Consider the following 22,313-nt stretch of genomic DNA (forward strand, 5'->3'; position numbering starts at 1 on the left):
GTCCATTATTAGCCTGTGTGGACTGCACAGGCTTATCTGTGACAACAATTTAAGCGCATGCATTAGGCTCCATTTTTCCGGATATCAAGTATGATGAGCTATGGGTCAGGGAAGTGGATGGGTCGTCCTGGACTGGGGCTCCTGCAGGCCGGACTTGTGCTGTTGCTGGGCAAAATCGATATCAATGGTGGTGCTGTCCTGAAAACAACAGCACAGTGGGTGATGTGAACTTGTAAAAAATGTTTACATTACAATCTATACGAAACTATGCCTCTTGGTTGGTTGTGAAGGTGTTTAATAGGCAAAATTACATTCTAATGAATTTCTAATCTGGCATTTCATTGGTGTACTGTCCTCAATAGCACGAAAATTAATATCATCAAACCATTTCGCATTAAAACATTGTTTGCTATTAATACACTGTATACCAACCTGTATATTCATACTGATGTAATTTCATTAGCCAAAATGCGGCTCCTAAATATTACAAATAGTCGTCCCAGATTAACATGTGAAGTCCACACAAGCTAATCAGAAAGGACACTTTTTGACTAGACTGGATTTTCATAAAGAGGATATTTCTTTTCAACAAAAATACCTTAACATATGAAATTGTTGTCCTAAATATGCCTGTGTGGATTGCACAAGCTAGAAAAAATACAACTTTAAAAAAGGCACTGACTGATGAAACAGATGCAAAATATTGGTCAACAATTCAAGCTAGAGACTGGAATGCTACACCCCTGATCCTGGAAAATCATTTATATTAGTTGGCATAACACTTGGAGGTTTTTCAAAAAAATACTTTTTTGTGGACATGTAAATTCGTGCATTTCTTACTTGTTGAAAAAAAAACACGAATTTGCTTGGATCATTTTGTTATGTGTTTGAGTAAATTTCGTGGATCAGTAAACCCAGGAAATCAACATTAATTAATGTACCACAAATTATAACAAATTTACAGTACTTAATCAACATGTTTTTAGAAATGTGTTTGACAAGATTTATTTTACTTATTTTTAATCTAAATTTATGATGAATTTATGTTCATTAAGAACAATAATTTATATTTTTGTTAGTCCGGTGTATTCCTTAGTTTAAATACAATGCAAACATTAATTGCTGAATAAAGTCCAAACCCAATGACTATAACTTGCCTGGACTGACAACAAAAGTTTTAGCCATCCAGAATTTGATCCAACCGATCTGAATATACTTATGTTTACTAATATAAATCTGCAATAGATTTACATCTCCAGTTGAAGAGTATTCGTACTGCCTAATCCCCGTACTACTTTCTTCTTTTGAATCAGTAAGAACAGAATTTATATACTTGACATTTTTAAGTAATCACTATTTTAAAACAGTTACACAAACAATCAAACAATGATCTTATGTAAGGAATAACGCTAAGAAACAAAGCAATATATAAGCATTATATGCACATCTCCTTAGTTTTAAATAACACATGTATTACTTTATTTGCATGTGCTTTTATTTAAGAATGACATGACGCATAGATACAAAATTGTCTATTCCTTCAAGTTGACATATTATAACTGTAACTCTAACATTATAGTATAACTTTATTTTGTATAATCATAAACTGTGTATTTTGTAAACACTGTATGCTTGCTTTGTCCACTTGGGCTTTTTGCCTTCTGGATGGATTGTGTAATAAACCAAATTGTGATGCAGCCGTTCCAGCCATAATATTATAGCATCTACAAAAACGCCAGATTGTCATCTTTTACTCAAATCAATTAATGGTTGAGTCAATAACATGTTTGAAATTATAGGGAGCCTTTAATCAAGTGCTCATAATCAAGTAACAGCTTTATGCTACCCTATGCGCTTTAGAGCAAGGCTAACAAAACAACGTGAAAATTGTGACGTGGACTTAAAAAAGTATGAGATATTAATCCCACGCCTGCAAATTCGAGCCATCTGACATAAATGTATATGAATATTTAGCAATACAAAAATAGATGCTTCGAGGAAAGTCCGATCCAACCGGAAAGTCGAGCCAAGCAAGTTTGAGCAAACAGGTTTTGACTGTATATTATAATTTTTAGAAAATTACTATTCTGCTAATGTGTGAACAAGTCAAAATTCAAAGGTTCTCTTAATACATTTTTATTGTATTTATTATTGCATGTTATGTTCATTCTTTTTTTATTTAAATAAATTAAGTTTCCACAATTATATAATAATTAGTTGTCTAGTTTGGATACTCGTTTACAAAAATTAAAAAATATATTGAGACTTCACCCCTGTGAGAAAAGTTTAAAATAGCACAAATATAGCCATTCAGTTTTAAGCGCTCTGAATTCAATCACACATTGCTTACATTAGTTTCTCTTAACAATTATTTTTAATTTGCATTAACATGAACACCATTGTCCCAATAACCACTTTTTTAATCATATTGTTTGTTATACGAAATTCATTCTCATAAGAATGTATAAATACAACCCTTAAACGGACTTAACTTGAGCATCGCTCTTGAAAAAGGGGACTTAATCAATGTGTAAAGTGTCTTCCCACATAAGCCAGTGGAGTCCTCATAGGCTAACCTAAGAGGACACTTTTTTACTAAGACTTGATTTTTGTTTAGAAACAAGAGATGTGTTCGTGTAAGAAACAAAATGCCCCCTTCTGCGCCGCTTTTAAATAAAATTTCTATTTATCATTTGGCAGGTATAGAAATAATCTCCCTTTAAAGCTTATTACTTCCCTTGGATTTTGTTTTTGACCTTTATCATTGAAGGATGGCCTTGACCTTTCACCACTCAAAATGTGCAGCTTCATGAGATACACATGCATGCCAAATATCAAGTTGCTATCTTCAATATTGCAAAAGTTATGGCCAATGTTTAAGTGTTCGGACCGACGACTGACAGAAAGACAGACAGATGGACTGAAAGTTCAACTGCTATATGCCACCCTACCGCGTGGGGGGGGGGGAGTCTGTAGACAGTCAAAATGACCAAGTCAGACATCGCTGACCAGCAAGACCTGTGGTTTATCAAAGAGATCATTGCCACAGTTCATCATGTATCTATGTACATAAGTCCACAGGTAAGTAATGAAACCAACCATTCACAAATTAGCACAGGAAAGAAATGATAGTTATATCATTTAAAAACAAGAGCTGTCACCATAGGATGACTTATGCCCCCTATAAACGCTTGATAGAAGTTATGAGCTTTTTTCGAAACCTCAACGCAGATTTCGAAACCTAAATGCCGACCCTAAGTTCAATCAAGGTCCAGGGGTCAAAATTGTGTGCGTATGGAAAGGTCTTGTCTATTTACACATGTATACAAAATATGAAAGTTATATCTCAAGGGACATAGAAGTTATGAGCATTTTTCAAAACCTAAACGCAGATTTTGAAACCTTAACGCGGACCCTAACTTCAAGGTCAAGGTCACAGGGATCAAATTTTTGTGCTTATGGAAAGGCCTTGTCCATATACACATGCATACCAAATATGAAGGTTATATCTCAAGGGAAATAGAAGTTATGAGCATTTTTCAAAACCTTAACGCAGATTTCGAAACCTAAACTCGGACCCTAAGTTCAAGATCAAGGTCACAGGGGTTAAATTTGTTGTGCGTATAGAAAGGCCTTGTCCATATACACATGCATACCAAATATGAAGGTTGTATCACAAGGGATATAGAAGTTATGAGCATTTTTCGAAACCTAAATGCAGATTTCGAAACCTAAACGGGGACCCTAAGTTCAAGGTCAAGGTCACAGGGGTAACATTTTGTGTGCATATGGAAAGGCCTTGTCCATATACACATGAATACCAAATATGAAGGTTATATATCAAAGGACATAGAAGTTATGAGCATTTTTCGAAACCTAAACGCAAAGTGTTATGGAAAGACGGACATACAGACAGACGGACAGTCTGATCACTATATGCCGCCTTTGCTTCGTAATGGGGCATAAAAAATCTTTGACAAATCAATCATTTAAGTTATAAATAAACAAAATACAAAATCTGTACAGTAACTGTGAAAATAACTTAAATTCTTGGTAGGGAAATATATAATCTGAGATTTATAATTATATAAATTACTTCCCTTGAAAATAATTGTCTCTGTCAAATCTCTATTTTTAGTAGCAATTAATTATAAACCACTACCGTGACTGTAGATTCATAGGTAACCTTAACGTACCTAAGATACTTGTATGCCAAAAAGTGTCATTTTGTTCTTGGCTTGACCATAAAATTTCATTTTGATTATGCTTCAGTTGTATGGTTTCATATTATAATATACATGTATAATTATTATCTCCCTTTAAAGCTTATTACTTCCCTTGGATTTGTATTTTCGACCTAAGACCTTGAAGGTTGACCTTGACCTTTTACCATGATGTGTTTGTCAGAAACACAATGCCCCCTACTGCACCGCTTTGATACATTTTTAAAAAATATACAAATTGGCAGGTCAGATAATTATATCCATTAAAGCTTCCTTCTTTCCTTGGATTTGTATTTTCGACCCTAGACCTTGAAGGATTATCTTGACCTTGAAATTTTACCATTCAAAATATGCAGCTCCATGAGATACACATGCATGCCAAATATCAAGTTGCTATCTTCAATATTGCAAAAGTTTTTGCCAATGTTAAAGTTTTTTTCGGACGGACGGAGAGACTGACATACTGACTGACTGACGGACAGTTCAACTGCTATATGCCACCCTACTGGGGGCATACAAATTCCCTTTAAACGAAAATTTCCTCAAAAGCGGAGAGTATCAACCCATATTACTCTGTGTGCCCACTGCACAGGCTATTCTGTAGATGGCACTAAAATGCATTAAGCACTATTATCCCAGAACAATGCTCACCTGGTATTATCTTGTACATCTCGTTAACAGACTGTAGGGGGACTTACTTTAAGCCTCATTCTTATAAAACATGGCTTTATAAATTGTGCACTAAGTTTTGTCCTAGATAAGCCTGTACAGCCACACAGGCTAATAAAGTACAACGCTTTCCGCTAGACAGATTTTTTTTAAAAGAAGAGGCTTCCTTCCTATATACGAAAAATTCCGTAAATGCGGAAAGTATCGTCCCTGATTTGCCTGTACAGACTACACAAGCTAATCTGGGATCACACTTTACACACATGCATTAAGTCCCCGTACAGACCACACAGGCTAATCTGGGACCACACTTTACACACATGTATTTAGTTCCTGTGCAGACTACACAGGCTAATCTGGGACCACACTTAACACACATGCATTTAGTCCCTGTGCAGACTACACAGGCTAATCTGGGACCACACTTTACGCACATGCATTTAGTCCCTGTGCAGACAACACATGCTAATCTGGGACCACACTTTACACACATGCATTTAGTCCCTGTACAGACTACACAGGCTAATCTGGGACCACAATTTACGCACATGCATTTAGTCCCTGTACAGACTACACAGGGTAATCTGGGACCACACTTTACACACATGTATTTAGTTCCTGTGCAGACTACACAGGCTAATCTGGGACCACACTTTACGCACATGCATTTAGTCCCTGTGCAGACAACACATGCTAATCTGGGACCACACTTTACACACATGCATTTAGTCCCTGTACAGACTACACAGGCTAATCTGGGACCACACTTTACACACATGCATTTAGTCCCTGTGCAGACTACACAGGCTAATCTGGGACCACCTTTTACACACATGCATTTAGTCCCTGTGCAGACTACACAGGCTAATCTGGGACCACATTTTACACACATGCATTTAGTCCCTGTACAGACTATACAGGCTAATCTGGGACCACACTTTACACACATACAATTAGTCCCATTATCCCAGAGGGAGGCACATATGTTTCTTGAAAAAATACTCAACAACAGACTGTAAGCAGACTTAACTTAAGTTTGTGCAATGAGGCCGGAGTCATTCTTATAGGGAAAATTCTTGGCGTTTTGACCACAAATTGGGATATTGTGTTGTTGGTTTTTTTGCTTACAAATACTATATAATCGAGAATAAGCGTTTTCAATATTGTATTTACATGAAATAAGGTTCAAGTTATAGAGCTGGGTAGGGAGATTAACTTGATATTGTGATACATTTATTTTTCTTTATCTTCAATTGGATATTTTAGGCAGTCGTTTTGGAAAAATACATTGTTTTAGGATTGTACATGTGTAAATGGGGTCAATTTCAGACCCCAAATTTGACAAATAACAGCAACACTATATACATACTAAAAACTTTACATCTCCTTGCAAACAGGCTCTATACAACCAAGGCATTCCAAGCTTCATTAAATATCTCAAAACTTTTTAAAAACTCAAGGTCTGCATGGGAATGACATAAATTCTCGAGTTGTTGTGTTAATGAGGTTTCTTATGAATAAGTTGGGAAGCATCGAGCTGAAAAGGTTTTTAGTTATTGATCCTCAAGTAAAAGAAGTCGTGTTTTTTAAAGGATATACACAAGAAAAGACACCATTTTACCTTCTGTGAAATCATATCATTCTTGTCCTCTTCATCTTAAAAACATTCTTAATACACAAGTAACACTGTAAAATCATTATAAATTGTTAGACATTATTTTTTGTTGATTTTAAGAGTTGACTGATCCACAAATGTATTACAACACACTGGAAAATAACTGACATAAATACCTCATTTAGTTGTCCCATTTGAAAAATCCACGCATTAACTGCTGTGTCCATAAACGGGTTTTTTTACGACGACATTTCATATGGACGAATATCAATGATTTTGTAATATACAAACAATTAAAGAGGATATTTTTCCTTATGTAAATTCATACTGTTCTATACAACCTCATCTTTTTTTGCATTCTTAATAAACAGGAATTACACAAGTCGGCGCTTTCCTATTTATGGGTCTGTTAAACGGATCCATACCCGAAGCATTTTATTTGTTTTTAAATAAGTGCCTTATGATAATTATATATCAATCATATTTCAATTAGATCTAACAAAGAATATAACTATCATAATATGATTTTATTGGTATTACATTTGAAGTATTACAAAGAATTTTTATTAAATTTGTTTTTCCTAAATCAATGGACTTTTTCGTGGGAAAAAAATCCGTCCCAAAATTGCATTTTCCCACAGAAAATACCTGACAATTTAAGAGTGAATATGTTACCTTCTGCATATTCAGGTCATTCTTGCCCAACACATCCTCAGCATCATTGTCCTGACTCAGCAGCGACTGGAGCAGAAGAATAGCTTGATGTATTTCTTGTATGTATATCATAAATTAGGAACAGCATAAAACAAAGTAAATAATTAAATATCATATCATATGGGAATATTATGTTAACATTATATATCAAAATATATTCCTCATAAGATTACTACTATATCATATTTTATAAAAACAAATTGCATCAATATAGATTTTGTACATACCATTGTGTATCTCAAAATGAAAGTCTAAAAATAGCATTAAGTGCTATGTACATGTGCATCTATGTACAAGCAATAAATTTGCAGTTGAAGTGCTTTGTTTGTTCATGCACAGCTTTAAAAAACTTTTAAATAAAAGGACCATAAAGAAAAATGTTACGACAACATAACATAATATGTATAAGATCTAATATTTAAAAACACTTCACATTGTATTAGTAAATTACTATATGTGTACACAAAAAAGTTGCATCAACAACTACACACACAATGTTGTATTGAAATATAACACACTTCAATGTTCTTATGCTAAACAACACATTGTCAATGAAATACTAATCACTAATTACAACAACTAATACATACATGTACACACTATTCCACTCTGAACACCAGGATGGTGTTGTCCCACTTCTGTCCCACAATGATGGATGATGTGGTGCTGCTGTAGCAGACTGACAATGGCAACCTCACTCCATGCCTCTTAGTAGCCAGTGTAGCAAGCTTACTCTTTCCCTCCCAGCCCACCTGTAGTACAGTGTGGGACAGGAATCCACAGACCAGCACCTGGCCTGCAGGGGTCACATGTAGACCAGTTGGGCGCACTAGTGCTGGGTCTGTGTATGTAGCCAGGAGTGTGCCATCCCTGGCCAGGGTGAGAAGCTTGTTGTGCCAGTAGCTGATGATGTACAGCCTGTCTCCTGTGGGACTCACAGCACACTTCCATACTGCAAAACAGAGTAACATCAAGATATTGAATTACTGTTAATGTTAAATAATCTTATTAAACATACTGCAGTGATATTGTATTACACATATGTTGTTATAAAGAGGCCTTTACACATCTAAAATATATGCATACATTTCAATGATTCAATAGTTAAGCGTGACATTAAACTTCAGTAGCAGAGCTATTTAGTTAACGTTTGACATGTTGAAATGCGACTGGTGAGTAAGATATGAATTAGAGCAAAATTACACAGATGGAAACAATTACACATACTAAAACAATTGCTCAGTTCAATCAACAGGTAAACATATTGTACATGTACAATCATTTAACAACCACAAAATTAAGACAGGGTCAGAAAGTGTCTCTTTCCCAGGAACTCAGTTTCTATTTATAGACATGTCATGTAGTGACAGTCAAAGTACTTCATTACTCATGTTTATAAATCAATAATTCTGAATCTTGTTTTGGCTACAATGCACTGTAGCATTCAAAGGGCACATATGAATTATATAACAAATATTTTATAATACATCAGCGGGTTTTCTGCTATTACATCTGAATTTTATTTTATTATCATCTCACAAAGTATATAACTATAATTTATAAGATTTTTTTTCAAAATAATAAGATAATGGCCTAATGGGTCAATATTTGTTGATTAAAACAAGATGTGTTTGTGAAACACAATGTCCCCCTATATGATGTTTGACCTTGTAGGATGACCTTGACCTTGTGAAGGATGACCTTGACCTTGACCTTTCACCGCTCAAAATGTGCAGCTCCATGAGATACACATGCATGCCAAATATCAAGTTGCTATCTTCAATATTGCAAAAGTATTAATAAAATAAGCGATTTGGGCCACATATATTTGACCTCTGACCTTGAAGGATGACCTTGACCTTGACCTTTCACCACTCAAAATGTGCAGCTCCATGAGGTGCACATGCATGCCAAATATCAAGCCATTTGGGTCACATATATTTGACCTCTGACCTTGAAGGATGACCTTGACCTTGACCTTTCACCACTCAAAATGTGCAGCTCCTTTGACCTAGTGACCTGAACATCAATAGTGGTCATTTGCAAGTCATGATCGATGTACCTATGAAGTTTCATGATCCTTGGCATAAGCATTCTTGAGTTATCATCCGGAAACCATTTTACTATTTCAAGTCACTGTGACCATGATCTTTGACCTAGTGACCTGAAATCAATAGGGGTCATGTGCCAGTCATGATCAATGTACCTATGAAGTTTCATGATCCTAGGCCTAAGCATTCTTGAGTTATCATCTGGAAACCATCTGGTGGACGGACCGACAGACCAACATGTGCAAAATAATATAACCCCTCTTCTTTGAAGGGGGCATTATAATATATGCAATCAAAATTAATTAATTATAGACAACGCATTTTTACTTAAACTTTTCATTAGAAAATAGTGCAAAAAACAACAACAGTTAAAAAATGTATGTTCTATGACACTCAGATCATGCATATTTATACATGTATGTAGCAATATTATTCAAGAACATTTCAAAACATCAAACCTTTATTTCTAGCTTATCACTTAGGCACTTGGTTATTTGAATTTGAGTATGAAGTACCTCCTTTGAATTTAAATTGTATTGTTATTTGCATTTAATCAGTATATTTGCTTGTTGTTGTATTTATATAAAAGAAACATGCATTTATATCTTGCTATTACTTTTTTATAGGTGTTTGAAAGTGCTAATCAGTCATGATGACTCTTCAAGTCCACCAAGTTAGAGTAATTCCAGGGATCAGATTGAATGATTTCATGGGTAATGATATCAATATATATTGTCTACAAAATGGCTATTTATTCTTCATAGGGTTGTGCATTTATGTATATATTTATGTAGATATAATTTTAACTATACAGTAACATGCGTCTAGTTCAAAGATTCTTAAGATTAACAACCACTTTTTAAATATGGACGTGAATGGTTTTTGTGAGAACAAAACATAACATACTTTATGTGGTAGGGCTAGGAAATTAATATTAACTTTATTGAAAACCATTCATATAAACATTAAGATTAATGTATGTATAATAATAAACTTATTCATTTTAGTTAGACTGCATCCAAAGCCTTAGGCTTGTTGAGATACTCTCAAGTCTGTTTTCTGGGAAGAACCAGTACATAGTGTTTTTGTAAAGATCATGAGAACCCTCCCCAAGTAGGGATCAAACCTGTGGCCTCCCAATGGCTAGGCAGGCACCATATCTACAATGCCACAACAAGATTATTAAACGATACAATATATAAATAAATAAATAAATAAATACTGTATACATGTATATAAGATTTATGTATTTCATGTATGCCAGGTCACATGCTGATGACACCAGTGTCGGTGACGGCAGCTCTGGAAGTGTCGGTGGGCAGGCATTTCCTGACAAGCATGAAATATCCACAAATAACAAGCAAGAGGGCCATGAAAGCCCTGTATCACTCCACTGCTGAAGAAAAGGCTGAAACAAACATTCTTGGCATGTGCAAATACTTAAATATAGGCCCTATTTAAGCACATGTACACTTTTGTGACCCCCCTGGGCTGGGTCAAATTTAACCTCAGAGGCATAATTTGAGCAAACTTTGTACAGAACTTTTATATCTCACTACATACAAAATGTGGTAGCCCTAGGTCCTAGAGTTAAGGACAAGAATATTTTAAAAGTTTTCACAAAATAAGCAAGATATGAGCGTATGTAATGTTCAATTTTGTGACCCGAGGGTCAAATTTGACCCAAAGGGCATAATTTGAACAAACTTGGTATAAGAGGACTATAAGAATGATGTTACTGCATACCAAATTTGGCAGCAATAGTCCGAATGGTTTCTGACAAGAAGATTTTTTTAAAGATTTCACAAAATAGGCGCTTTATAAGCGTTTATTCAATTTTGTGACCCCCCAGGTGCAGGGTCAAAGTTGACCCAGAGGCATTATTTGAACAAATGTGGTAGAAGTTTATTAGATGTCTATACATACCAAATTTGGTAGCCCTAGGCCCAATGGTTATGGGCAAGAAGATTTTTAAAGTTTTCACAAAATAGGCCCCATTAGTGTATGGTCAGTTTTGTGACCCCCGCGCAGGGTCAAATTTGACCAAAGGGGCATAATTTGAACAAACTTGGTAGAGAACTATTAGATGTCACTACATACCGAATTTGGTAGCCCTATGCCTTGTAACACTTTTGTTCTAGTGAGCTGACTGAACTCAATTCAAATTATCATACATGTAGGGATGCTCTTAACCCTTTCCTTGACAGGTACGCGTTTCTACGACCCTATCGATTCCCTGTCAAATACGCTTATCTACGCCTGTATCGATTCCCTGTTATCTACGCATTTCTACTACCCTATCTATTACCTGATATATACGCGTTTTTACGCGTCACGATTTAATTTGCTATTTAAATGCTTAAAATGATGTTTTAAGTGTAACAGAAATGCATATACACCTGCGTTCATCATTTTTCTAAACTGTCGAGTAAACATCCGGTAATGTTGCTATTTAAAGTTATGATGCAATTGGCGACCAATCAAGACGAGGGTTTACCATTTGACATGCGTAAATCACGTTCCGGGATGTGCGCGCTTCAGGCATTTCGTAATGTCCTAAAATAACTGCTATTCTCGAACCATATTTAATTTGGACATTTTCCGAAAACGTATTAATAACTCGTTGAAAAATGTCGCAAAAATAAACACGTCCCATAGGGATATAATATCATTTGGGTGTAAATCGATTTCATTCTTATTGTTGTTTGATTCCATGATATCGTAAATGTTTGTTTCCGAGATCATATACGACTATTACATCGATATGTTAAATGGCATGTACACTAAAATGTTTTTACAAACGACACGTGCTTATCTAAAGTTTGTGTTTCGTAATACACAGGATATTGGATTATCGGTGCTTGATTGGGCAATAAAACAAAGACGCAGTCGGCGGTCTTCAATATGCCTTTGAACTGACCAATAATAATTAATAGCGCACATGCTAATCTAACATTTAGGGATAAGAAACACGGGTTCTAGACACTTTCAATAAACATGTTTACCGGACGCAGCAGTAGTCTTCAGATGACATTGGCGCGCGTGCCATGTTACCTTGGCGTTTTGTAATTTGGTACACAAATACACGGGTTTGTTGGCGACTTCTGGGTTATAAAGTTATATGTCGGCGATCAGATGAACTGGAGTATTTGATAATAAACTTGGAATTTTGCAAATAAATACACAAATTGAAGACTTATTGAAGACGCCGACATTGCCGGATTTCGATCGGTAATAAAATGCAAAATGCAAATTAATTATATGAATATTCATGGCACATTATGCAACATCCAATTAAATTGTTACCGGTATCTATAAATGTTTATAAATCATTAGGTGAATTAATGTAATAGAAATACCAAGTATCGTACGAATTTTATAAGAAATAATACAATTTATTTTGAAAATGCATAAAGTTGTTTGAGAAACTCTGTGTTTTTCTATAGTTATTTATAAGAATTTACATGAATTTTGAGGCTTGCAGAATGATTTTATAAAATAAAAAAATCTTCAAGAAAGAAGAATTGTAGTTTGGAAAGTAAGAAAAAAAAAATATTCCAAAATATAATTATTTGTATTTGATTCAACACACCAACTTCGCAAAGTTTCTATATGAGCTGGAAAGAGATTTGCATTTAAATGCAGTAAAACACACAACGGTCAACTTTGCATGACTATAACTGACCAATAAATTAAGGTATAAACATACAGTTTACACCACAGGAAAGGAAATTTTATTAGCTTAAACTTTCATATTGTGTATTTTTCAATAATATTTCAATTTTTATGAGAATATCACGTTTAAAAGCAATGAGGGTCATAAAACAGCGTTTTTCCAATAATGCCTGTAAAGATGGGGTACTGATATTGATAAGATGGCTTTCAGCCACTGGTCAGCAGGGAGCTAGGTCTTGTGGTAACTGGAGAGGCTTATATTGGCTAAATGGCTGTCAAGGAAAGGGTTAAGGAAATCTGACTCGATTATGATACATAATGAGCTGAAAAAATTAAAACACGTCAATTGAAAACAATCAAACAGACTTGATTGGAAAATTTATTAAGTAAATAACAATGTGATTGGCTAACAAATATCTACTAATTAGCATTATTACAAATTATGGTAATGTACGGATTTCGACAGATGTTGCCGATTAATAGTTTATTTTCCACACTTCTCAGGAAATGTCTGTCGCGTACAGTGCATTGTTTCTGCACCTGTTATCTATACTCGAGAAAAATCGGCGTTGTCTCTTAACGTTCAACATAGTTAACTTTTTAAGCTGTAGACTGTGCGTAAAACGTTCCTCTATTATTGAACTCAATAAATTGATATGCAGTCTACAACAATACCGGTCAGAACCGGTCAACGAGACAAAGCATAATCATAATGGTTGGTGCCCGGGTGTACATTGTCCAGGGTAATCATGGAACTTAGGCTGGAAATCCATGGTATAACATGGAATTCCATGGAAATCCCTGGAATTTGAAACAGTTTCCAGGGTTTTCCAGGGTTTTGTTCTAGAAATGTCCATGAAACGTGGACTTTTTTCCCAAGCATTTTCCAGCCTTGGATGGAAAAGCGTGGAAAAGGAATGGAAAACGCTGGATTTAGGCTGGATAACCATGGAAAATATTTCCAGATAGAATTTTTTAAGCATGGAAAAGACTCTAACATTTTCAGCTGACCCTGGAAAAAACTTAGACTTTATAAGAGGAGAAAATAACTTATAAAAATGCAACACATTTTATTCAAAGTAAATCAGAGTTCAACAATTTACACAACATATGAATAAAACATATAACAATGTGCATAGTTTGGGCAGAAATAGTAGTAGTTATAGTAGTAGTAGTAGTGGTAGAAGTAGTAATGCTGAGGCTGGCAGTAGAATATGTTGTAGGAGTAGAAGTAAAAGTGGTTGTTGTATAAGTTGTACAAGCAGTTAAACTACTGATAATTATACTATTTGTGCAAATTAAAGTGACAGTAGCAGTAGTAGCAGTTATTATTGTGTTGTTGTTTTAGCATTTACAGGAATAGTAGCAGTAATGGTAGCAATAGTAGAATAAATAATAATAACAATACTAGTAGCAGCAGTAGTAGTAGTAGTTAAGGAAGTAGCATTAGCAGCAGCAGCAGTAGTAGTAGTAGAAGTAGTAGTAGTAGAAGTAGCAGCAGCAGCAGTAGTAGCAGTAGCAGCAGCATCAGTAGGTAGTAGTAGCAGTAGTAGTAGCAATAGTAGTTGAAGTACTAGTAGTAGAAGTAGTAGTAGTAGTAGTGTAGTAGTAGTAGTAGTAGTAGTAGTAGTAGTAGTAGTAGTAGTAGAAGTAGTAGTAGTAGTAGTAGTAGTAGTAGTAGTAGTAGTAGTGGTAGTAGTAGTAGTAGTAGTAGTAGTAGTAACAGCAGCAGCAGCAGCAGCAGCAGTAGTAGTAGTAGTAGTCGCTACAGCAGGAGTTGTAGTAGTAGCAGCAGCAGCAGAAGTAGCAGTAGTAGTAGTAGCAGCAGCAGGAGTAGTAGCAGCAGCAGCAGTAGCAGCAGCAGTAGCAGTAGTAGTAGTAGTAGTTGAAGCAGTAGTAGTAGTTGAAGCAGTAGTAGTAGTAGTAGCAGTAGTAGCAGCAGTTTTAGTAGAAGTAATAGTAGTAGTAGTAGAAGTAGTAGTAGTAGTAGTAGTAGTAGAAGTAGAAGTAGCAGTAGTAGTAGAAGTAGTAGTAGTAGTAGTAGTAGTAGTAGTAGTAGTAGTAGTAGTTGTTGTTGTTGTGGCTGTTGTAATAGTAGTAGTAGTTTTGCAGAAGTAGTAGTAGTAGTAGTAGTAGTACTAGTAGTAGAAGTAATAGTAGTAACTTTCAAAGCAATGTCTACAAGTTTAAATTCCTTAACCCTGTTCAAGGTGTATACACACTCAATATTTAACTACAGTCCAGGTTTGCAATTAACAAACTATCTGATAAACCTGTGTGTGAGTCAGATATGTCTGCTGCTAATCTATTGGTTATAAAATATCACAGCCTTTTCTGATTGGCTGAGTTCAAATACAGAAAGTTTACCTGTTAGATTGAAATTCTGGAGCAGGCGTATTGTAAAATATGCAGGTTAAACTTGTTGTTAAAATGAAGTTAATGTAATGTTCACAAACAGTAGAGTTAATGAGTTTTTCCATTAACAAGAATTTCTTAAAATAATAATGTATGGATATCATTTGGAAAGTGACATGAAATGTTGTTAAAAAGTGATGCATACAAGTGTTTCAGAAGTCTGTCTAGGAATAGAACAACAACTGAAGGTTTGTGCTTTTCATTATTTCTAAATATTCCTTTAATTTTATTCTTCTTATGTCATCATTGTAGACCTTTTTTATGTGACATTTTAGGTAAAAGTATGGCAAATATAGAAGTTTAAAAGCAGCTGTCACACACATTTTCACTAAGTGCAGTTTGCAGCTTGATAAAGGAAGTCCTATGTGGAGATTTTAATAAACTTGAATGTAGTATCGGAAGTTTATAATGCATGGCTAGGGAACTGAGGCTAAGGGAGTTATGTGCTGTGCATGATGAGAACTCAATGCTCATTAATGCTGTTAATGTTTATAAATAAATTAATTAAACCAATAGCATTGTTTTTTAGGTTTCACTGTGCATTTTCATACCAATAGAATTACACATCATTCTAATTATAGCAATAATAAATTTGTACTAATCATACCTACAAATTTTGTTATGCTATGCTTTGTGATGTATTAACTTCATTGTAAGTTATTATTTAAAGACCATTTTACTAAATATTTAAAACAATACTTGAATTATTTTCTATATACATTTTCATTATGTGCTTTAACTGTAGCTGACCAGTTGATGAAAGATATTGCAGAGTTTGGCAGGGAAATAACCCAAGACAGCAAAGCGGCTCTTTTGGCGCATTTACGAAGAGGACTAACATGGCCACAAATTCATGGTAAATATTGTTATGCCCCGGGCTCATATAAGTAATTTAGTGTTAACCACCTGAAAGTATTTTGTCTTTTTGGTATCCAATATTTTGGTCTAGTTTCAATTACAGGTTATTTTTTATATGAATTAGCAGATTAGCATAACTTTCATATAGCAATATCTGAATATGAAATTCCTATATACATGTATGTTTGAGTTTCCAGACACATGCTAGTGTACCCCGTTTTGGGGCATTTAACAATATAAATTTCAAAATAAAAGAGAGTCATATAAAAATATAAGTTAAATCACCAATTTATTCACTTGAAAGTCTCAGTTTTCCTGTGTGGTTGCCTGTTTGCAAGTAGATTAAAGCCCGCTTGCAAACTTTAAGAGAATAAATTTCAGTAAATGGAAAAGAAATAATTGCTAACTACTTAGGATCGTAAATGTTCGCTCAAATACAAAAAAGCCACATGTACCGAATTGAGCAGTGATATGAAATATCTAAAATAGATTAAAATATGAATGAGCATTGAAGTATAGATATTCAATCATATGATTGCTGCACATTTACTTTTACAGATGAATGTAAAAAACTTATGACTTTCTTGTAATATTGTTTGCTTTGTTTTTCTTTCAGAGATCATGCAGGAGCCGTACAGTATAACAGCAGTACAAGTTCTATAAAAGATCCACGACCTACTGAAGCCCAGCTAATTAACAAAAAAGTTTTTAAAAACTGTAATTTTATCCCACCTGGGTACTTATAATTTACTAAGCTGCCTACACAAGTTTTAGACTTGCAATTATATTTTAAACTGTCACTTGGAAAGTTATACATGTACATGCATTATGCTCTGAATTTCTTTGAACAATAAAATTATATAAAAGTATTTTAATGAAATTGAGCACCTAAATTGCATTAAAGTGAAAGTAGCTGAGAAAAATAGTATCCTTGTGCTCATGGGCAGCTACATATATTGTGACAAACATGAATTAGCTAAAATAACTTAAATTTTTCATTTTGTTTCTTGTATATCGTTTGTACAGGGTTCGTGAATTGTTGCTGTATATTACTTGACTTGCTTGTATTTTGTTACTTTGAATACATGTTGTGAAGGTTGCATTATACTTTTTAACTTTTAAAGTAGCGCCTGTTCTGTTATGTAAGAGCCTGATTTATGATAATGGACATAGAGGCTTTGTAAGCATGTATTAAACAACACTTGTTTGATCTGAATAATTTGTTAAATAAATGTAACACAATTTGTAATCTGATGTTATATTTTGATGAATTGTGAACAAAATAATACATCGAAGAAACTAAGGCATTATGTTGATTTTTTGTTTTGTTTTAATCTAACCTTAAATTATGATTTATTTAAGCTGTGAGTATTGTATTCATTTAATACATGAATATTGTTTTTAGACCAGAAATTTCTTTTTCTATTCAGTGACCATGGTAAACGCTGGACAATTTTCCATGTTATACCAGGCATCCATGGAATATTAAACAAGGAAAAACCCTGGAACATTTTCCAGGGTTTTCCAGCCAGCATGGAAAAAATACCGTCCGAATACTCCATGTAATCTGGAAAACCCTGGAAAAAAATCCATGGTTTTCCATGGTTTTCCAGATTACATGGAGTGTTCGGACGGTATTTATTCCATGCTGGCTGGAAAACCCTGGAAATTGTTCCATGGTAATTATTCCAGGGAGCCTGGAAAACCATGGAAACTATTCCAGGCTATTTCCACATACCATGGACAATTTTCCACCCTTTTTTTAAAAATATTGACGCTGGAAAAGGCTGGAAACTTAGTCCGAATACTCCAGCCTCATATTTTCCATGGATTTCCATGGAAAACCCTGGACAAAGTACACCCGGGTGTGTAACAAAGCAGCGTTGTAACAGTACATCTTATCGTCTTAGATAAACAATAAACACGGATTTGTCCCTGAAAGATCAATACATTAACCACTTTTACCTCCTAGTGGTCGCTTAATTCAAGATTTGGACATCAAAATACATAGAAATCAGTGGTCGCTGGTCGCGTAAGACAAAAGTCGCTGAATACAATATCATTATATAGCGAAAAAGCTCCGTGGGATTTCAAAATTGTCGCATAAGACAAAGGTCGCTTAATACAAGTGGTCGCATCCACAAGATTGACTGTATGAAGAACAAAAATAAAGGAGACACTCATTGCAACTTCATAATCCAAGCAATTTAATTTCACGTGATTAAATCATTATCAGTAAAAAGCATTAATATTAACTGACTGGAAATGAAATCAGAATCTTAAAGCAAGCAGACGAATGAGGCACTTACTTAAATTAACTCTTTTTGGGAGGCACAAAACATTTGATCTAGAAAGACATTCTCCTAGCAGAGTTGTTGTTCGTGCCTCAACATACAACATCTCTGCAGCGGGCTCAATAAATTCCAGAAATCTTGGCGAAACACATCAAAGTAATTTTACGCTCTTTCATGGAAATATCTAGGACACCAAGCATAATATTTTAAGTAGTTACCTTTAAAAACTGCATTTATTGTTAATTTATCGAGATATTTAATAACAGTTATGAGAACAATTTTCATGGCCATTTACGCAGATAGCATCACTCTGCTAAAATGTAAACAAAGGCCGAAATGGTGATGAAAAGCAAGCGTTAATCTACAAACACATTGAATGTTTTTGTGTATGTTTATATAAATGTGTAATCAATTGAAATAGCTTATTATGGGAACATATTGTAAGTTTGCAATTTGGATAGATAGATAATAATTATTTTTGATAATTAATAGTGTATCATTGTATGAAGATAATGATCAATGTTTTTGTTTTGTTTTGTTCTGCTTATTTGGCTAGGCTGGTCTTTGTTATTGCTCTGTCATATATTTGTATACTACCATGTGCTTAATAACCTCTTTGCCATGCTTATTTTATGTCTTTAATTGTCTTCATTAATTTGTAAGCTTACGGTTTAGATTAGCGCAAATCTCTCAGTTATTATTTATTACTATTAGTTGCTTATCATTTTGCTTTATCTTTTGCTTTGTGTTGCTTATTTGGCTAGGCTGGTCTTGGTTATTGCTCTACCTCATATATATATATATATATATATATATATATATATATATATATATATATATATATATATATATATATATATATATATATATATACTACTATGTGCTTCTAAGGCCAGCATTTTTTTTTTAATTATTTGTTTTACGGGAGCACCCGACCCTATTTTTCGACAAATAAAAATAAAAATAAAAGTCACTTTTGTTTTTTTAATTTACATTTCACCCGCCGTCCTCGTATTTTATCCGGAGATTGCCAAAAGTGTTGTTCAAAATGTGTTTATAATACGGGTTGTTTCGTTGTGCCAAGTCGACTTATTAAGCGTCGGCGATTTTCATTGGCTATTGCAGCCAATACCACACGCTATTAGCCAATAGGTGAGTATTTAACAAATGATTTTCATATTACATTTCCGAAATGACGGACATTAACAACAACGAGACGAATGTAGCATATTGTAAAATCAAATTAATTAAAAACGGAGCAGAAACAATTTCAATTAGAAAAGTTAATCTTCAGAACACCATTGTTGATATCATGCCCATATTATGTGATACGAAATTAAAAATAATTAGAGTTTTTGCAGAGGTGTCACCATCGATTATTTTCGGTGTGTTTAAATGATTTGGGAAGGTTTAATAAATGTGCGTATTTATTAAAATGTAGATCCTGTAATGTTTTTATAAAACATTTCTTTTTAGATAAAAATCAACATCCCGAAAATGTCCAAGAAGTACTACTTCACGTTTCTTTATAATGAACACGAGGATTGAACCACAGGTACTTGCATCAATAATCCCATTCTCCACCAACCTATATATATTGTTTATTTAGAAAAAAAAGTATTCAACACAGCTTCTGAAGAAAATTAGATTGGGTCCAGATGTCCGTATGTCCGTCAAAGTCACAAGAAAGTTTTAATTATTTTTACTAAGCAAATAAACATGCTTATTATTCTTCATTAACTTAAAACAAAACATTTATTCCATATATTTAACTGTATAACTATTTTTATATCAACATTTTAACCATTTTTCCGGTACCTTTACCAAGTTAGGTCAGTTTAAATCAGTTCATTAAATTGAATTTCTACAGACGAAACCAAAGTTTTGACTTTCAAAATGTCATGAAAAAGCAAATGGAATTTATTTTTTAAATATTTGATCAGTTTTGTAAATCAGAAATACATCTTTAATGTATTTTTCAAAAATGAGTTATTATTTAGCCGAAATATGATGTTCTATCAACTGTACATAATGTTTTCATACTGCAGGATTTGTTCTGCAAGGAATACAAGTAATTTTATCACACCTCAGGCTCTGTTGATAAAATGTGCTCAATTGGTTCTATGTATTTGTTCCAAGGGTTATTATTATCTTCACTTTTATATAGCTCTCTCTGTTTATTATATATCCAAAACATGTTATTGCTGTTTCTCCTTAAAATAATACAGACAACACATTCCATAGAAATTTTCATTTGAACTTAAACTGTGAATAAGAGAGGAACAAAATAATATGTGCAAAAGTTTTATTTTATTTTACTCCAGGACCTCGGGGTCACTGGTTCGAGCCCTGCTGCGGGCTACCTTTTTTTCCCTTTTTATATTATTCTATATTTTTTACTGGAGCTTTTTAGATCCAATATGTTTACATTTATCAATATAAAGCTTTAATTGACAAACTTCAAAACATGCCAAAATCTGTGAAAAGGCCCCTTTAATACTTACCAAGCACTATTAATTACTTAAGAAATGTTACTTCTGTGCTTGTTCAATATTTTGCTTTTAATGCTTTTTCAGTAAAAATCACAGGAGTTTGAAATTCTATCCATGAAGCTAATAATCTAATGGCTAAATAATAAAAACTAGACCCCTATATACTAATATAGTATATAGACTTACTACATAGGGGTCTATTTTTATTATTTTGCCACAAGATTAGCTTCATGAATAGAATTTCAAACTCCTGTGGTAAAAATTATACACATAATTAATGCTCAAGCATAATACATACTGGGCATTGTAAATATACTATGGTATTTTATGTTTTGATGACACAGGATGAGAAAATTGTGCAGCCAGTCCGGGATTTTAACCAGGGACCCCTTGCTTTTCTGATTGAGCTAATGATATGCCAAAAAACATCTTCAGTTTAGTGACAATCACTTAGTTCGTGCACTAACATTTTCTTCTGCCAAGCTGGATTTTTTTCGAGAATTCGAGTCATGGGATCAATGTAAACTGGATCCATTCAAACCATGAACAGGTTTTGTTGAGAATAGATTGTGCCATGGTCCCACATTGGGCACCAAATGTTGCAGGATGGGACAACTGTACAGCCAATCCGGAACTCGAATCTTTTACCCCTGGCTATCAGGGCCAGTGTCTAGGATTATGCTGTTTACATGTGTACAATTAATAAACATGTAGTTAATTTCTTGATCACTATTTATGGTTACCTGTAATCTGCTAATTTGGAACTGCCACCATTGTGCGATCATACTATTGGACCTTTATATCAAGTTATGAGTAAATTGACTACCGTAACCTACATGTACATGTAGAATAGTAGATGATTGTTTCTTTGTTATAATGCTTAAAACTATAAATGTATAAACTGCAGTTCTAGGTCTTTATTGCCACTTACAGATATAATAAATTATGATAAATGAAATGCTTAACGTTGCTGAATTCGTAATTCCTGCCCTTGCTTTTCAAGAAAGAATACTTTCCAGTCAACCCATTTGAAAAGAGGTCAAATTTTCTTACACTTTCCTTTAAACAGGTTTACTAGGATATATGTGCTATCTTTAATTTTGATACATGACTAAGATTACATTTAGAACCATTCTTAATGTAATGTACATGTATCATGAACATAGAAATTTTCATTTGAACTTAAACTGAAATTTGTTTAAAGTTTTATAATTCCAAGCATATTCTGAAACAGCTTGTGGTACAATAGGCCCCATATACAAATTATTCACAATATAAATAACATATTTTTTAAACAAAAATACTAT

The 22,313-nt window shown here is 34.0% G+C and overlaps 1 protein-coding gene and 1 long non-coding RNA gene across 2 annotated transcripts in view; one reads left to right on the top strand and one right to left on the bottom strand.

The window, feature by feature from the left end:
• The window catches only part of LOC127848097 (uncharacterized), a 211,175-nt gene that overhangs the window by 170,621 nt on the left and 18,241 nt on the right, over positions 1–22,313 (bottom strand). The gene's annotated exons all lie outside the window — the stretch shown is intronic.
• On the top strand, positions 14,672–17,765 carry LOC127848109 (uncharacterized). The gene is made up of 3 exons (XR_008034361.1): positions 14,672–15,550; positions 16,108–16,218; positions 16,837–17,765. It is a non-coding gene; the product is annotated as an uncharacterized LOC127848109 (long non-coding RNA).

This window comes from Dreissena polymorpha, chromosome 10, assembly GCF_020536995.1.
Source record: "Dreissena polymorpha isolate Duluth1 chromosome 10, UMN_Dpol_1.0, whole genome shotgun sequence".
Classification (NCBI taxonomy): Eukaryota; Metazoa; Mollusca; class Bivalvia; order Myida; family Dreissenidae; genus Dreissena; species Dreissena polymorpha.